Source organism: Sus scrofa, unplaced genomic scaffold, assembly GCF_000003025.6.
Source record: "Sus scrofa isolate TJ Tabasco breed Duroc unplaced genomic scaffold, Sscrofa11.1 Contig1776, whole genome shotgun sequence".
NCBI classification, from domain to species: Eukaryota; Metazoa; Chordata; class Mammalia; order Artiodactyla; family Suidae; genus Sus; species Sus scrofa.
Window position 1 is genome coordinate 77,213 of NW_018084947.1, and position 7,410 is coordinate 84,622.

A 7,410-nucleotide genomic window follows, 5' to 3' on the forward strand; every position below is an offset into this window, starting at 1 on the left:
TCTTCATTTTCTGAACAGTAGGTTAAGGACAAATTAATATATACCATATTATTTTTTATACCTAGTTGGAGATAAAGAATCACAGACAACAAAGAAGACAAATATACAGGAATCAATGTAATTGCAAACCACACAAAAAAATTGAGGGGAAGTTTGGGGATATGTTGTGCATTTTGAAAATTTAGGGAATAGGATTTGAATCAATCATATCCAAACTTTAGACGCCCCCAAAACTATAACTGACATTTGAGTTACATAAAAATTCAGGTGTTGCCAATATTTTACTTTACATTGAATTGTCCTTTAGCCTTATTCCACTTTAGCTCAATATGGGTGCCATTTTTTTTTTTTTTTTTTTTGGTCTTTTTGGCATTTCTTGGGCCGCTCCCGCGGCATATGGAAGTTCCCAGGCTAGGGGTCGAATCGGAGCTGTAGCCACCAGCCAGTGGCAGAGCCACAGCAACGCAGGATCCGAGCCGCATCTGCAACCTACACCACAGCTCTCGGCAACGCCGGATCGTTAACCCACTGAGCAAGGGCAGGGACCGAACCTGCAACCTCATGGTTCCTAGTCGGATTCGTTAACCACGACGGGAACTCCTGGGTGCCATTTTAAATGTTATATTCATAGTACACTTATTTGAGTGGGAATGGTGGCAATAATATAGGTAACAAAACTGTTACTTTAATTAAAAAAATTATTTATGGAGTTCTTGCTGTGGCATGGTAAGTTAAGGACTCAGGGTCACCGCAGCGGTGGCATTGGTTGCAGGTGCAACTCGGATTTGGTCTCTGGCCAGGGAACTTCCAAATGCCATGGGTACATTCAAAGAAAACATTTTTTATTTGTTTGAAAAAATATGTAAATTGATTTTCATAACAAACTTTCTAACCACAGATATTCAAATCAGATCAAGATTAAAAATTAAAAAACTAACATTTTCATATAGTATTCACAAAATTTTTCCAATACATTTTCTTTTTCTTTTTTTTTTTTTTTTTTTTTTTTTTTTTGTCTTTTTCCCTTTTCTTAAGCCCCTCCCGTGGCATATGGAGGTTCCCAGGCTAGGGGTCTAATCAGAGCTGTAGCCACCAGCCTATGCCAGAGCCACAGCAACTCGGGATCCGAGCCGCATCTGCGACCTACACCACAGCTCATGGCCACACCAGGTCCTTAACCCGCTGAGCAAGGGCAGGGATCGAGCCCGCAACCTCATGGTTCCTAGTCGCATCTGTTAACCACTGCACCACGACGGGAACTCCTCCAATACATTTTCAAGTTATTCTTTCAAGTACCTAACAGATGTATCAACTCATTTTTTCAGAGCCTAGTACTAATTCTGCCTCACATATTCCGTATTTCTTCTTAAGCTATGCAGTCATTCTAAGCACTTAAATCATCTAACAACACCTAGCCTATGATGACCATTACTTTACGAGCTACACATCTACAGCTTTACAGCTTATTTCCACCTCCTTTACACATCTCACTACCTTGGGGAACAAAGAGAAATATGAGATGCTTACTTCTGCTGCATTATTTCAGAGGCCTTCTTGCTACAACTCATAAACGTTATTTTCTTACTATGATAATGGGATATTAAAGAACACAGACCAGGAGTTCCTGTCATGGCTCAGCGGAAACAAATGTCACTAGCATCCATGAGGACGTAGGTTTGATCCCTGGCCTCGCTCAGTGGGTTAAGGATCTGGCATTGCTGTGGCTGTGGTGTAGGCTGGCAACTGCAGCTCCAATTTAACCCCTCACCTGGGAACCTCCATATGCCATGGGTGCAGCCCTTAAAAAAGATTAAAAAAAAAAAAAAGAATACAGACCAAACTTCCTGTCAGTAGTAACTAGTATTCAAAATAGAATAATAGTGTTGGAGAAAATATCTAAAGTATTTCACTATGTCTTTTGTTAAACCAAAGACAAAAGTCAAATGTTATGATAAATTCTGCCTACAAGGCAAGAAATTAAAAGACATGTTCTAGGGTTTTTTAAATTAAGAATATCATCTTTCCATAGGAAATTAACCTGAATTTTATCAATTTTTACAACAAATTTTGTGTTGCATTTTCAATTAAGAAAAAGATATTTTGATTAGGTTTGTGCACTGAAAAAATTAACATTGACATTTTATCTTGATTTTACATGGCTATTTTCTCCACTAGAGAGTGATTAGTATTTAGGCAGATTGCATTTAATTCATATCTACTACCACAAACTCCATGACCTGTGACAGTATATTCTCAATAAGTACTAAGAGAGTGAGGAAATGGGAGTGGTTGATGAATAGATGGAAGGATGAACCACTGGTGAAGAGATGCTCCATTATTCTATTAATGTCACAGATACACAGGCTCACCTCACCCCATTAATCTTTTTACTGCCCCTCTTACATCTTTGTTTCTCAAGGTGTAGATTAAAGGGTTGAGGCTAGGTGTGACAACAGTATAAAAAAGGGCAATGAACTTTCCTTGGTCTTGAGAACTTCCGGATGATGGCAGGAGATATATGCACATGACTGGAATGAAAAACAGGGATACAACCATAAGATGAGATCCACATGTCCCAAAGACTTTCTGAAGTCCAGTTGTTGACTGCATCCTCAGCACAGCACGGGCAATAGCACCATAGGAGCTGAGAATGAGGATGAGAGGTATGAGAACAAAAATGGAACTTGTGACCATGAGGGCCAGCTTATTAGCATGAGTATCAGTGCATGACAGTCTAAGCAGTGCTGGAACTTCACACAAGAAATGGTCCACTTGGCGATGTCCACACAGGGGTACCCAAAAGGTAAGGAAGGAATGAAGTGCTGAGTTGGTAAAGCCACTTACCCAAGAAGCCACAGCCAACAGATGGCAGAAACGAGGGTGCATGAGGACAGTGTAATGCAAGGGTCTACATACAGCTGCATAACGGTCATAGGACATCACCACCAGCAGCACACATCCTGTGGATCCCAGTGCAAGGACAAAATAAAGTTGAATCATGCAACCATTGTAAGAAATGTTTTTTTCTGGGCCCCAGAGGTTGATCAGCAACTGAGGGATGGAGCTGGCGGTGTAGCAGAGATCCAGAAAAGAGAGGTTTGAGAGGAAGAAATACATGGGTGTGTGTACATGGGCATCTACGCATGACAAGATAATGATGAACGGTTGCCTATCAATGTCATCAAGTAGAACATCAAGATAACCACAAAGGGTATTACTTCCAGATGAGGCCAATTAGAAAAACCCAGTAGAACAAAGTAGCCTTCCAAAGTTGCATTGATTTTTTCCATCATCATTCATTTCTTATTACCTGAGAAGAGAATCACATACACACCCAAAAAAGTAAGGAAATAGTCTACAAACCACAGGAAAACATGAAAAAGAAACACGATCCAGTTTGAAAGGCCTACCACTGTTCAATTCTAAGACAATTTGGCCACTAAAAGAAACTGTGATGGTAATGAAATGAAAAGAAAAAAAGAATCCACAAACTAATACCAATAAATTTAAAAAGACTAAATAAATAGTAGGGAAGATAAAGCTATTTCTATCACCAAGATCCTAAATGATAAATAGAGAAGTAAGAGAAGAGTTAGAAAAACACAAATGAATGCTAAAAACTAGTGAAGGAAGACATAATGAGTAATTTCCATTGTCTAAAATATCCTCCACCAAATTATTTGTTAATTACAAAGTGAAAAGTGGTAGATTTTACAACAGAAAACCTGATGGACATCACCACAGCCCAGTAATCAATGTTAATGTCACCAATGTTGAAACAAACCAACATCATGTGACTATTGATATAGTGTGTTGAACACAATATAAAATCACTTCAGTCATATCACTGCCAAAAATGCACAGCCTGATTTTAATAATGAAGAAGCATGAGACAAGCTTACACTGAGATGAGGTGGATAAAATAGTTGGCCTACACTCTTCAAAAACATCAAAGTCAATGAAGAATTCAAAATGAAGATAGATGATAGATAGATAATAGACACATAGATGATAGATAGATGGATGGATAGAGAGAGAGAGAGAGATAGGGAAATGAGAGAGAGGATGGGTAATAGAATAAATCTTTTTCAGGCAGAATATAAACTATTGCTTAATCTGATTAAAAGGTTAATAGTATATAATAATATAAACTACTGCTTAATCTGATTAAAAGGTTAATAGTTCTTTATACCACTTTTTCAAAACTTTTCTGTAAATGTGATATTTAACCAGAATAAAAAGTTGCAAAAAGTATACATAAATTTTTTTCCATATATGTGTAACTGAGTTCCAATGCTGTACAGTGGGGAAAAAAAAGTGTGTTGGGGGAAATAACAATTTTAAAAAAAGTTACAAAAAGTAAATATAATTTTTTTTAATTTTTTAATTTCCTCCAGATATTTGTCCTATAGAGAAAAAAAAATTGTATTGGGGAAATAGCCATAAAAAAATTGAAAAAAAGAAAAATAACTTCTTAACTATTGAGTTCTTCTCATTCATCCAAGGGTGACATCTGGGTAAACAGTAACTTAAAAATTTCCTAGCAGACCTAAAGAAGAAAATTTCCACGAAACAAATAATCTTTTTTTAACAAATAGCTTTAGTTTTCTTTTCATCATTTTTACACAATTTCCATTTATGTGACTATAGAAAACAGAATAACTGTAATCCCAATAATCTTATATATAAATTACAATGAACAATATCAAATCTACTTATTATTTCAAGGTGTTTATATGGGGTGAAAAATATTGAGCTTCAATTAAATTTTCTTATAGAAAAACTTGTTCTTCCTATTTGTTTACTTGCACTCACAGTTTATTTCTAAACTGAAAACTAAATAGAGATACCAAAAAAAAGACACAGGGACACATGCACATCAACTTATTATTCATGATACAAACAAAGCCGAAGGTCTTAATTCACATGAATAGATCTGTGAAAATAGACAAGGAGATAGTGATTAAATGCCTAAAAAGACATGTGAATATAACTGATTTGAAAAGAGAAATTTTTAGCAAAAAGAAGATATAGCTTCATTGAGAGAGCAAAGAAGCAAGGCAGGATGAGAAATTGAGTAAACTGACTACTAGTGTTTAAAGTTGAAAGTGTCTATACGTATATCACAGGGCTGAGAAACTGGAACATAGGACCTCAAGAAGGTTTCTACATTATTTCTTTTTATTTAGGACAATAACTGAAACCATGTTTAAATTCTAATCATAACTATTAATGTCTACATATAGTTTTATTCTCCAACTTAGAGAATTCTGAATATTTATGGAAACCATTAAATGACTTTATCATCTAATATATTTTGCCTTTTTAGGCATTCAACAGACCTTCTATTAGTGAGGTATTATTTCATTGCATTTTTATTTTTTAAAAAATTCCACAGCCAACAGAAGACTCAGGGCCTAATTCTTCAGATTGTGGTAAAGATCCTGAGGATCCTAATATATTATATCCACTTCCCATCAGTTATTAAAAACTCTTTTTACAAGGAGAATCAGTAACAACCAAGTCTATGTTATGCGGCTGCCCTATGTGCACAATCTGAGCATGCACCTCTCTTCTGAAGGCTCATTTACAAGACCTTCTGCTCAGGGCTAAGCACAAAGTTGGTGAGCCTCCTGATAAAAATGTAGAACCTGTAAAATGCAAACAGCTCAGTTTACTATGGCTTATCATCGGAGCAAACTCTATATTTTGCATAGAGAATCTTAATTTCTTTTTTTTTGTATTTACTTATCTATTTTTAATTTAATTTTTTTATTACTCAAATGAATTTATCATATCCGTAGTTGTATAATGATCGTAACAATCCAATTTCACAGGATTTCCATCCCATAACCCATTTTTGCTAAAAAAAAAAAGTGCATTTCATAAATAGTTATAACTCGTAAGTGATTCTTTTTTCTCTTGTGGGTTTTCAGTCTTCCATAGGAAGGATTAACACTACCTTTTGTTATGTAGCTATTGTAACAAGGCATAACAACTACCATTTAAATATACCTCCTTGGAGTTCCCATCTTGGCTTAGCGGGTAACAAACCCAAGTAGTATCCATGAAGATGCAGGTTCAATCCCAGGTCTCATTCAGTGGGTAAGGATGCAACGTTGCCATGAGATGTGATATAGGCCATAGACGTGGCTGGGATCCTGCATTGCTGTGGCAGTGGTACAGGCCAGCAGCTGCAGCTCTGATTTGACTCTTAGCCTAGGAACTTCCATATGCTGTGGGTACAGCCTTAGCAAGACCAAAAAAAAAAAAGAAAAAAAGAAATGTTTAATAAATAAATATCCCTCCTCTCTGTAAATGCTTTGCCTCATTCAGTGTTGCCACATCACTTCTGCTTCCCTCCTTTCATAGACAACTTTTTCCCCTCACACTTTCTAACAAGCTATAACCAAAAAAGAAAGAAATCATAGCAGAGCCATTTGTGCTTACCTCTTTGAGAGTCTTTTAGTTGTTCACATGTATAAGTGCAACTCTTGAAAAAGTTGTTAGCAGTAGGTAATTGGTTGAGTTTCAACAGGAAAGTTAGGAACAATTTAACTACAAGACTGTAAGTGATTTGGGCCTTAAAACTGTTAATCATTAACTAATTATTACAAATCTAGACTACTTTCTACAGCTCAGAAACCATGCAAGATGATCAGACAGTAGATTACTTATAAGAAATTTTTTTGTAATTAAACAGAAGATTAATGTAAAAAATTATAAATCAACTATAATGAAAAAATAAATATCACATAAAAATAGAATTATTATGCTATGGAAGGAGAGTAACTATAAAAATTTAATTAGGAGTTCCCGTCGCGGCACAGCAGTTAACGAATCTGACTAGGAACCATGAGGTTGCGGGTTCGATCCCTGCCCCTGCTCAGTGGGTTAACGATCCGGCGTTGCCGTGAGCTGTGGTGTAGGTTGCAGACGCGGCTCGGATCCCGCGTTGCTGTGGCTCTGGCGTAGGCCAGTGGCTACAGCTCCGATTTGACCCCTAGCCTAGGAACCTCCATATGCCATGGAAGTGGCCCAAAAAAATAGCAAAAAGACAAAAAAAAATTTAATTAGAACTCTAAATGATATCTTTGACCAAGAGACAGTATCCAAGAAAGGGCAAACTTGGAAAGAGGCACTTCCCGCCCAAGGTTAAAGTTCAGACCTCCCCAAAGAAGGTGTGGTTGAGCATGATGGATGATGAAGAAGTTCACTATGGCCGAATCAAAAATAGGAATGGTCAGTTAGTAAATTACAAAGATTATTTCAATTCAAGGTCACTGACATTTGAGGGATGACGGGAAAGTTCCAAGATTCTAAAAAATTTCCCTAGAATAGGAGCTAGTATATCATGAGAAATACAAAAAGAAATGCAGGTGTTGCTTCTTCTAATGCAGATATAATTTT

General features: G+C 36.5%; 1 pseudogene; it reads right to left on the reverse strand.

Moving 5' to 3' along the window:
- Window positions 1-2,370: 2,370 nt before the first annotated feature.
- On the reverse strand, window positions 2,371-3,300 carry LOC100154086 (annotated as a pseudogene).
- Window positions 3,301-7,410: the final 4,110 nt, after the last annotated feature.